The sequence below is a fragment of the Rhincodon typus genome, chromosome 20 (genome assembly GCF_021869965.1).
Source record: "Rhincodon typus isolate 14 chromosome 20, sRhiTyp1.1, whole genome shotgun sequence".
NCBI classification, from domain to species: Eukaryota; Metazoa; Chordata; class Chondrichthyes; order Orectolobiformes; family Rhincodontidae; genus Rhincodon; species Rhincodon typus.
The window spans coordinates 23,180,076-23,192,613 of NC_063351.1; positions in this window are offsets into that span (position 1 = coordinate 23,180,076).

The following is a 12,538-nucleotide window of genomic DNA, read 5'->3' on the forward strand; positions in this document are numbered from 1 at the left end:
GTTCATCCAGCTCTACACCTTGTTATCCAATATGCAATATTGCCCATTGTGGATAATGTGGGGGTGGGTGTAATGAGGAAACATCTGTATTCTTGCTACTACACTTGCAATCTCCAATTGTATGTGTGCCAAATGGTTAGTGCAGGTGTACAGTATAAAACATCCCATTAGTCTCCTTGTCAGAGATATCCATGTCTCAATGTTGAGATGACAATGTTTAAATGTTATTTGTATGTGCTGTGATTGCTTACAGATCACATTACAGAGGAGCTATTTTATTTCTGACTTTGCCCACACATGCTCATCGAAATCACCACCAATGGATCCAGGGACAGAAACATTGGCTGCCAAACAAGTCATGCCTTGGTTTCTGGGCCTGGTGATGCTGTGCTGTAGGATGGTGAATGTGATGGACCTTCTGATGATTGTCCTCAATTTCCTGCTTAGCATTGTGCGGTGGTTCAGACAGATCATCATCATCCATCACACGCCATTTTTGCATCGTCCCTGCATCAGCTGCACTAATGAGAAATTGATGAGGAACACATCAATCTGGAAGCTCAGGCCTAGCATTAACTTCCACGGGATGGGGTGCACCTTCCTAATGCAGTTTTTCCAGGAAAAGATGCCTTTGTATTGTGACATAAATGCACGAGAACCACAGTCATCCATCTTCCATGGAATGTCCTGCAGATGTGAGAGGGTCTGTCATGCTATACACTGTACAGAGGTAGGGGTTAGAATGGCGTGTTATGATACCCATGATGCAATGCAACACTTTCTTTCACTAATGCCAATAAGGGTAACAAGATGGCTCATTCTCATCAGATTCCCATGCACATTACACATGGGGATTTGTTGCAGTACAATGCAGACAGTTGGCAGCATACCCTCCTTGAATTCTTTCTTCCACACAACTGAGCTTCATGGACTGGGTTCACCATAGCAGCCACCAACTTGTCCATGGAGACAGCTAAATGCAAGCATATTGGAGCCAGCAGGGTAGAGATGGCATATGTGGACTCCTCCAAACTTTGATCCAGTTTATTGAGTGTCTCAGACAAACTACTGCTGTTCCTGTGTCTGCTTCTGCATTTACCTGATGTTACTAACATCCAACACCATGGGGTCCTCTCCTGCCTTGGCTGGACAGGTACCTCCATCAGTCCTCTGAGTGCCATGGACCTGGACTGGTTCTTCCATAACCAGCTGTGGAGACATACCAATGACTTGCTCACCCGCATGTTCTTCCAATTCCAACTGAATCACAGCGTCAGTATCTGAGCTGGAGGAGAGTACAGGAGACAGCCTTTCTGGTGCTTGCTCTCAGGTATCTGTTCCTTCTCCTCCACCTCTGAGCAAGGAGGTATTTGCTGGAGAGGCCGCTCTCTTCAAAGCAGACACTGTGCAGATGTTGCTGGTACCTGCAGGAGACAAGAGAGGGAATGAGTTGTGAATTGGGCTTGAGCATGTTAAGAATATATTCCCAGAGGTGATATTGGTAGAACAACACAGCACTTGACAATGAATCTTACTTGGTTGCCAGGACATGGAGATCATCACATATCCTCTTCTGCCAAGGCAAGAATTCTCTCCACATAGTGGGTGAGGGGATGAATATCAAGGACCCCACCATCGGCTTTGGCCTAGTCTGCCCTATTGTGAGCCATTTTCTCCTGGACCATGACAAAAGGGAGGGTTGAATGTGATGGACATCGTTGGCACAGTTGTTAATGTTGTTGTGGATGGAGGAGAGGTGGTGAGATGACTGAGTGAGTAGGAAATTTGTTGGGCAGCAAGGATTAATAGTTCGGTTGGATAAGGTAGATTTGTGCACAATATTGACAGTGATAAACCATAAGCCCTGGTAGGAGGTGGGTGCAGTATTGAGCCTGATGTAACAGAGAGAACATGGTGGCACATACACGCGCCAAGCACACAAGGCTATTAGCCTTCTTCTTGCACTGTTGGACATTCCTCTGGATCGTGGGCACTGCACCAATAAAGATGGCAACTTCAGGCTAGGATATGGTCTCCTTTGACCCTTCTGAGGAAAGAGGACAGCCGCCTACTCCACCACCCCATCCGCTAAGACCTGCAGGTCTTAGTTGACACATTGTGGTGCCACCTTGCCTCTGCTGGCTATCGCTGGGTGTGGTTCTTCCTACAGTGAACGGTGAATGGCTATATCAGGACTGTAGCATTTGAGTTGATGCACAGCCAGGATTTAAATATGGCCAGGCACAGGAAACCCAAAAGGTTGCAGCAGTGGTGAGCACATCTGCTGCTGGTGAGTGCAAGATAGTGTGAGTTCGGTGCTGTACAGTGTAATAAAGGTGTGTCGCAGAGAATTGTTTGGGATAACCTACCAAGGCCATAGAGAGATCTCCCCCATGAAACTCCCCAAATTGACACTTCGCCAATTCTTAGAAAGATTCAGCCCAGTGTCCATAAAAACAGTTTGTGTTCTTTGCAAATGCCACTTTTTTGCCACCGTTGCCAATGCTCTTTGTTTGAAAAGATGCCAGTTTCAAAAAGCTCCAAATATGTACATACATACAGGTCCAAGCCACATCATAAAATAATGTTCTAGATAACATTTCTTCATACACTACATATTTCATTTACAAGCTTTAACATCTGTTGGAGGTGTTTTAGCTTAAGATACAATATAGCCTGAGCAATCATTGATTTTATATAGAAATTTCAATTGATGTCATATCTTGCTTTTCTAATAATGGCCGTAGCTTTTCAATTTGATTTTTTACGTCAATCTTTGTCAAAAATCAGCCACTTTGACTCACACTTCAGAATTTGTTTCAGGTTTTTGCAGTTAACTAAAAAGAAAGCTTGCACCACAGCAGTTCCTACTGACTTTACCTTGTGCTTTGCAATTCCTTGAACTGTAATTCTCTGTTGTATCATAAAAATATTTCATGTTGAATAATGAACCAGTCAAATCTTCCTTCATATCGTCTTTCCAAAAACTATTGTTATCAAGGTTACAGTACTCAACTATGGATTCAGGTGCTCTACTGTTGTAGTTCCTGTACTTGGAAACACAGAAAATGGTGATATATTTTCAATTCTCATAATGTGAGGAGGACTGTGGCATGCACGGTAGAACAGTTCCGGGCATGCACATGGGACCAATGTTTAGCAAATGCAAGCTGTGCTGGAGTTACTGTTTTTCACTGCCACTAAATAACCATATCTATCTAAAAGTAACATTTGTAGCTATGAATGGTTATCTCTAATTCTTAAAGCAAGTCAGTTATAAACAGCTATATAGATTATAGAATTAATAAAATGGCACACTTTGCAAATTACAGCAGTGAGTTTATACCTATTTTGTTACCTCAGGGTTATTTTGCTATCTTTACTGGTTCCTGTGTATTTACTTGATTTTATTTCTACCTACACAATTCATTTATTGCAGGTATTGTTGTTAAGTGAATTTAAAAAGCATGAACTACAGGCCCATTTAACATACTTGCATCAGAAATTATGATGTTGTATTCACAGAAAACAAATCGTTCAAGATAGTTAACCTTTATTTCAATTTAATTTTGAAATTATAAAAATAACAATTTGAATAAATATCAGATTTCTACTTACGTGCACAGTGCAGCTGGGATGAGTGTTAACTTTTCATAAAGACCTCTCTCAATGTCCTTCTTTAATTGGCATTAGGTGGTATATAAAATCAATACATGATTTCAGATTTAGCCATCACAATATAAGACAACTGTACAGTGGATGAGGAGAAAAAGATGCGGCCAAAAACCATTTCTACAATTTTCACCTCCATTGCCATCAGGTGGAAGTTTTAAGTGTGTATGGATATATATGCAAAATGCTGCTGAAATTACAAGGCTGGTGGCTCCATTGAGATGATGGTGATTTCAGACACTCCACTATTTTCATTTAGTTGAGTCAGCTTATGATAGAAACACGGTACACAATAGCTCAAAGGTATTGCGAATCATGGGGAAGCCTATTCTGGAGTTAGGAACCTCTTGACAGGCACATTTAAAAGTTGTTGCTAACTTCACATGTCATTTAAGTATGTTTTTAGTGCAATCATAAATGTTAGGGCTTTGTTCTATTAAATTGACAAGTAACAAGAAAGAAGAAAATCATTCAGTTGAATTAGTTTAATTTATCCAGTGATTAATGTGCTTTTGCATTGAACAGTTTTGAGATTCAGACCACTGTATCAATTTCACTTTATGCTTTGATCTTTTCATTGCTGGACAGATCAGCCATCTGTTCAGTCTTTGAAGCAGTAGAACAGATGGTCACTACTTCATAGGGTTTAACATATTCAAACCTTGTTGGCAGTTTTTACAATGGAATATTATTATAAATGTTGGACTGAACTCCAAAGCTGGATAAAGGGGCAGAATTTAATGCCCTCTTCCAAGGCCATTTATTAGGGCAGGAGGATGTTGGGTGGGGTCCCTCATCCTTCCCATCCTGCACCAATCAGGTCTGGGTTGGGAAGTTTCATTGATGGCCTTCACATGCCACTACTAATGGAGGTCCTTTCTGCCCTTATGAATCTGATTCCACTGCTCCTGTTGTTGTACCGATGGCAGGTAAATGATGACAATCCCTAACATGAAAATTAAAGTGATTACCTAGCAACTCTAGCTTGATGCTTGCATCTCCAGTGCTCCCTTTTTGGACATCAGGTACCAACACCTCAGAGCACAATACATGTACAGTGACCATACACCATACACATCCCTGGCTCTTGGCATCAACAAGTGCCAGCCTCACCACACCATCATGGCATCATCTCCAATCCACATATAAACCAGTGCTGCACTTCAGTGCTGCATGTTGGTGCCTACCAATGCCTTTTACTGGAACACTGCTGCCAGGACACTTTGTGCTCAGGGACACAGATGGGACTCTGGCCGTGCTGTATGACTCTGCGACTGTATGAAAGTCACCAAGTGAGAAGTCTGCAAATCCAGCTCCCTCGTTCAAGGGAACAGTGCCAGATTGAGGAACGTGGCATTGGGTAAAGGGGGTGAGGGAGGCAAGTCACTGAGGGTCATGTCCTGTCTTTGCTAGTAACCACCCTCTCTCCTGTAACCCCATCACATGACTTCCATCCTGCCCTCACATTGGCATGAATCCCTTGGCAGGAATTTACTTCTTCCTGGGTGCATTGCCAACAGCTGCCACTTATCTCACTGCCACCTTCTGCACTGGTCAGCTGCTGGACTCTGATCAGCCTGATGCTCTTTTTGGGACGGAACTGTGTGCAATCTCCAGAGGTATTGGGCTTTTGTATTCTTGTTATAGCCATTACATCTAGTCTAGCTTCCGAATTTATTTCAATTATTGCAATCTCTTTCCAACTAAATCTGAATTTCTGAACTTACTTTTTTGAAACATCTCCCTTATAAAGGTAGCATGTCACAGCTCATTGAGTGGAAACTATATAATTACAGCTGCATCAATTAAAGTTATTCCTTCCTAAAATCCAGTTGATGCGGCTACGAGAAAATGTAACTAATTTCAGCTTATATGAAAAATCATGGGACTGTTAAATGAAATTGTTGTATCACAAAACTATTATGTTGCAGCAGTAAAACCTCATTTCCTCAAGTCTAATTTCTTATATAGGTTTTAGTATGTGAAATCCATCATGGCTGAAAAACATCATTCAGTCTGTCAGAAAATGTTATAATTATTTTTAAATTGAGGCAGGGAAGAAACCAGAAAGAAGAAATTCTGACCTGGTCTGGCAGGAGTTTGTTGCTCGAAGGTAAGCCCTTGCTATATATTGAAGCAAAGTTCTCAAATAAGCAAAGAACAGATTTATTGATTTAGTAAAGTCTGGGTGAGAAAAAAGAAGGAAAAAAACTAACTGCTCTTTGCCCATAATGTCCAAATGACATCCCATGTGGCTAGCTTAATGGTGGGGGAGGGATGGGGGGCAGGTGCCTACCCCATCTCATGGATAGAACTGCCCTTAGGCTAGGGCTAATGGTATTGGCTCGGTCTGCTGTAAGCCGGTCTTTCCTAATAGCAAACTTTCTGTGTGCCAGCAGACAGACAGATATTGATTGGTCCAAATGCCCTTGAGTTGACAACATCTGAAATTAAAATCCACAAGCATGGTTCAACTTTCTTCAAGTTATGCGCTTTTTTTTTCTTGAAGGTGATTATGAGACTTGCCTATAGAAAAAATCTGGACATGAGTTAGTTGGAAATTTGTAATTTTTCTCTGTTTTACAAATACTTACATTATTTTTTTTAAAATATTGCATTTCTAGCTGGAATATTTGAAGCAAGAGTTCTGTATTGTTTCAGGGTAACAGAAGTGTTAATCAGCTTGCTGATTCTCTTGTACTGACAATGAATTTATTTTTTAAAAATTTGTCCTCTTAGTTAATAAAACATCTTAATCAAAACCCAGTAATTTGTGCTGCAGGACATCTTTCCTTTTTGACTTTAAGCCCCCTTGTAGGACTTAATTCTATTCAAATGCAAATGTAAAATCAAAATATACAACCTAAAATACGTTGCTGTCTTGAAAGTAATCTTAGTGGAAATCCATTACTTTTGGAAATTTCATTGAGTTAAATTTTATGATTTCTAAACAAATGCACTTTTTAGATATTAACTTTGACTCTGTAAAAGGGAATATGTGACAATGATACCATCTTGCACAATAATAATATTACTGGATGTCATACATAGGTAGTATTATGGAAATAAAAGTGACTAACATTTGTAAACAATGCATCAAAACAGAATGAATTTGATAATTTATTTATCAGGTGGGTAACACATGACAAAAACCAAAAGAAATGTAGGTGTTGGAAATCAGAAACAAAAACAAAAATTGATGGAAAAGCTCAGCAGGTAGCATCTGTGGAGAGAAATCAGAGTTAATGTTTCGGGTCCAGTGAGCCTTCCTCAGAATGGTACCGCATCATCTTGTGAATACATACTATTCTAAACACTAACTGTATGGAGGAGGTGACCTTCCACTAGCTAGAGAATCTTACATTAAATAACTGAGAAAAGCAAATGACTTAATTTGCATCAAGTGCCATGTTGCGCTAGGAATTGTGTTTGTTGTTGTTCATCTTATAATCAAATCCTTCCAGACGCTTGACACTCACTGTCTCTGTAATCTCCTCCAGTCCTAACATCTTCTGGAATATCTGTGCTCCTCCAATTCTGGCCTCTTTCACATTAACAATAATTGCTGTGTCACTAGTGGTTGTGCCAAGCCTAAAGCTCTGGAATTCTCTTCCTAAAACTTTCTACCTCTCTATCCTCCTTTTGGCTGACCTTGAAACTGAATTGTTTTGATCATCTGCCCTAGTTTCTCCTTACATAGTTTAATGTTTAATCTTGTTTGATAATGCTCATGTGAAGGAAGGACCTCAGCTGGAGATCTAAAATGGTGCTAATGCAACTGGTTCCACTGAGGTAACATTTTGTTATGATAGCAGAGTGGTTATGCTACTGAGCTACTAATCTGAAGACCTGGAGTAATGATCTAGAGACTTGAGTTCAAATTCCACTACAGCAGCTATGTAATTTAAATCTAGTTATTAAGTAAATCTAGGATAAAAAGTTGGTATGTAAAAAATGTGATGATGAAATGACTGAATCTTTTGCTAACATTCTTTGGGAAAGGAAATCTGCCATCCTCATCTACTTTAGGCCCACACATGACTTCAGGCTAGTTTAATATGATTAATCCTTAATTGCGACTGAAATGTCTTTGCAAGTTTCTCAATTTTCGAGGGATTGGCAACAAATGTTGGCCTTGCCAGCGATGTTCCCATGGAAAACTGACTAAGATGGTTCAAGTGGAAATAATTACTGGGTAAGACAATGTCATAGACGGAAGCTGAAACGTTGCACCAAATCTTGACTTGGCAGAGCAAGAATACCTTTCCAACACAAAGTGAAAATTTTGGTTTTGACTTGCTAAGTGATTGCATGCAAATAAGATCATAATACTCTTTATTATTGAAGTGATGTACAACAAAGAATTGGATGTAACTGTTCTGCATAGCACAAATTCATGCTTGATTCCTTGCTACTAATCTATTGAAAGAAAAACCGCTTATTTCTCTTTATGTTTGCTTTAACGCCAGCCTTTCCAGCAATACTAATTGTTAATTTTTTTGGGAAACTTCTGTAATGGACAGTCAATGTTTCATTTTCTCAGTTGGAACAAAGGATCCTAAGCTATTACTGTACACAATTGCTTTTGGAGTTTGTCGCTCCCTTTAATTTGATTTTTCCCAGAAATGGTCACACTGCTGCAATACAAATTTCCTTATGATCCATCTATAAATAAAAACTTTTACTTACTGGCTTGGAACTTTTGGTCACCTGCCAGAGGCAATTCTGGGCAACGAAGCAATTTCTTCACAAGCTTTCTAGTTTTAGTATCAGACTGCATCCTGAAGTATGGAGTAACTTCAAAGAAAAAATAAATCTACAGACGGGAGAAAAAAGATAAAGGAGAGACAGTGAAAAGGAGTTGATGTTGGAATGTGAGAGACAGGAGTTTTTACACCAGCACATTATAAATAATGATGTGAATTATTTTTTTACAAATCTCTTCTGCACTGTTAATCTCAGCCATGGTAATATGGCACCTCATGCTTTTCAATAATATATTTCATCCAAATGGGACATGTTGAACTAATAGTTTCAAGAAAAACAGAAGTGCCTGTGGCAGAGAGATTATCAAATCTCAACCACAGTGAGAACCAGGTCTCATTGTTTTGGGTGTGTGCAATGAGGGAGTAGGGGAGGAAAGAAAGAAACCTGCTTATGATATTCAGTAATGATGAGCATTTGATGTCCACGCATAATTACCTTAATTTGTCAAAATTGTAAGCATTTATTTGAAATCTTTTTGAAAGAAGATATCACAGTACAAATTAAACGTAGTTAGTCGAAGTAAATAAGGGCCGATTTTACTTCTCCCCACTCTCCCATAACATAGGGTATGTGAGGGATCAAAACAGTGGTCGTGCCAGCTGCTTTCAAACTTCCAGATTTTGGGAAGAGTGTGAGGCACTTCCTGTACAAGGTCCTCACTAAAACACTAAAGGAAAGGCTTGCTGATATATTTCAGTTTCCATTTCTAATTTAACAGTCATCTATCTATTCTGTTTCTGGTGCCAGAAAAACTAGGCAACAGGAAACAGCAGCTTCAGAAGATGGCCAATAAAATAAGTTGATTTGAACTTTTAGCAATCTACTTGTGGGCCAATGGGTAGCAGGAATGTTTGTCTGAGTCCAAGAAGACCTTGGGCTCGTTCTACCCTGGCCTACACCATCCCCCACCCATGGTCACATGCTGCCTCGTTCATACACTGACCTGACTGCCTGGGGAACACAGAAGTTCAGGATCACTAGAGTCAGAGAACTCAGTGGATCGTCCCTCCAGAAAGACCTCAATGGATTTGAAACCGACATCTATTTCAAGCCCACTGACTCCCACAGCTACCTAGACTACACCTCCTCTCACACACCTTCCTGCAAGAATGCGATCCTCTACTCCCAATTCCTCTGCCTCTGCCGCATCTCCTCCCAAGATGGGGCGTTCCACTCACGCACATCCCAGATGTCGTCCTATTTCAAGGACTGCAACTTCCCCCCTCTTCGGTGATCGAATATGCCCTCAACCGCATCTCTTGCATTTCCTGCATCTCTGCCCTCACATCCCCCAAACACAAACAAAGACAGAATTCCCCCTTGTCCTCACACATCACCCCACTAACTTCTGGATTCAACATATCATTCTCTGCCACTTCCACCACCTACAGTCTGACCCCACAACCAAAGAAATATTTCCCTGCCCACCTCTATCTGCCTTCCATAGGGACCGCTCTCTCTGCGATTCCCTCATCCGTTCCACACTCCCCACTAACCCCACCACCCCCGGCACGTTTCCCTGCAACCGCAGGAAGTGCTACACCTGCTCCTACACCTCCCCCCTCACCTCCACTCAAGGCACCAAACAAACATTTCACATCAGACAGAGGTTCACCTGCACATCCGTCAACTTGTTCTACTGCATCCACTGCTCCCGATGTGGCCTGCTCTACATCGGTGAGACCAAGCGGAGGCTCGGAGACCTCTTTGTAGAGCGTCTGCACTCTGTTTGTGACATACGACAACACCTTCCGGCCGCGAACCATTTTAACTCCCCCTCCCACTGCCTGGGTGACATGTCCATCCTGGGCCTCCTCCAGTGTCGCAATGACGCCACCTGGAAACTGGAGGAACAGAACCTCGTATTCCGCCTCGGGAGCCTACAGCTCAATGGCCTAAATGTAAATTTTACCAGTTTCAAAATCTACCCCCCGCCCGGCCTCATCCCATAACCAACCCTCCCTCTCATCCCTGCCTCATTGACCTGACACAACCTGTCTACTTTCTCTCCTACCTATCTGCCCCTCCCACCTCACTGACCAATCCCCACCACTGCCTACCTGCACTTACCTATCACCATCCCACCTACCTTCCCCAGCCCCACCCCTCCTCTCTCTGTTTATTTCAGAGCTCCCTTCCCCCTCCCCATTTCATAAGAAGGGTCCTGACCTGAAACATCAACTTTCTTGCCCCTCTGATGCTGTCTGGCCTGCTATGTTCCTCCAGCTCCACACTGTGTTATCCCTAGAGTAGGACAGGAGTTGTTCTGCCAGAACCAGGGGAAGGCTCAGATGCTAAAAGGGCCTGACTTGATGACAAGTTGGGATGAGGTTTGCTGCTACATACCCCAACCCAGTCTCGTCTTTTTCTCTGGCTTAAAAATATGTCATAATTTGCAATGCACGAGGTTACATTTTGCCAAATTGTGATGTTAAATCAGCAGATTAACAGATTTGATTCAGACAATTTCCAGAAGCAGTTCACAAAAACAATGCTGTATATTGTAACAGAGAATCCATTTTCTTTAACGTTGCTTCACACAATAAAATGTTCTTGCTGGATTTCATTTCTGTCATGCAGCATTTCAACATGTGCAGCAAGTTATTTTAAAATATAATCTGGTGGACTTCAACAGTTCAGAACATTCTTGAAAGTCTTTTGTGAATGCTAGTTAAAGATTTCAAGTAAGTCTGTTAACTTTAAATTCCCTTTCTCCTTTTTGTCTTTATCTGTCTCCTCCATCGAATCTGCTCCAATGTGTTTAAAACAATATCTCATCTTTAATCCTGAGAACCTAGACTTTCTAAAGGTCATAATTAACACATCAGTGAATTTCAAAAGGTATGCCCATTCTTAATACAGTTTTTTTTTGAAAAAGGACAGTTAACTGAAATAGAAGGCAGTAAAAGAGAAAAATCTAAATGCTGTATGGATAGTTAAAGATGTTACAATATGATATGCTGTATCAAGCCAAGTGTTTATGTTGCTGATAATACAGTAATAGGCACATATGAAATCAATTGCAAATGGATTCATGTTTATACTTGTATTGCTTGCCTGCTTATCAACACAGTTATGAATATGTAAAAAAGGTACATGGATCAGTATATCATTATGTAGATGATGATCTTTACAGAGTATTTCATCTCTTGAAAAAAGCAGTGCATTTCATTCATAATATAACAAATCTTAAACAGGAAAACTCCTGGAATGTGCCACTTTTAATAATTGAAACAGATTGAAAATATATCAGGTTTGTTTCTCCGTTAAACAAAAGCCTTTTGTAAAAGGAAAGTGTTAAAGTACAATGTTTACAGTGTGCAAACTTCCCTCTGTTTGCCTCAATGCTCAGTTGGTGATCTGAAAATGAATGAGAAACTAATTTTCCTGTGCTGTAGGGAGTTGTGACCAAGAAAAGCACCATTTATTCCACAGAACACATCTTTAAAACATAGCATTGGCAACACACTATTCCTCAGTAAGCTGTTCATTTCAGATTCTGAGAAAGAAATATCAAACAACATTTTTTAGTTAGCTGAGATCGCTGATTTTACCCTGATTTGGTTCCCACTAAAATGTCATACTAGTTTGTAAAGATACCTACAGGGAATTAGTTTTTTTCTGCTCTAAATCACTTTACAATAGTTAGCATTTTGGCCATTCTTCTTCGTGGAGAGGCAAAGTGAAGAAACATGCTTTTGCAAAGCCATAAATGTATACGTTCATGCAGCTAACAGATGCACAAAGGCCCTGTGCGAGATACCTTAAGAGTAGTCAACTCTATTTGGACTAATCAACTTGGAGTATGAACTAGAGCACCAAGGGATTGGCAAGAGAGTCAGGAACAGCATTTAGCACTTTACTGACCTTGAGTCCACCTTTTATAAACTCCTTATGGAACAAAGATTTTTTCCAGTCATTTTCAAGTGATTTTTTTTTCCCACTTTCTCTGGAGGATATAGCACTTGATTGACCAAAGATGTGAGGCAAAATTTACTCAGAGGAAAAGGGATTGTATAAAATTTGCTGGCGGCCATGGCCATGAGAAAAGATAAACTGCTTGGGATCTCAGATTTGGTAAAATGCAAATACTGTGAAA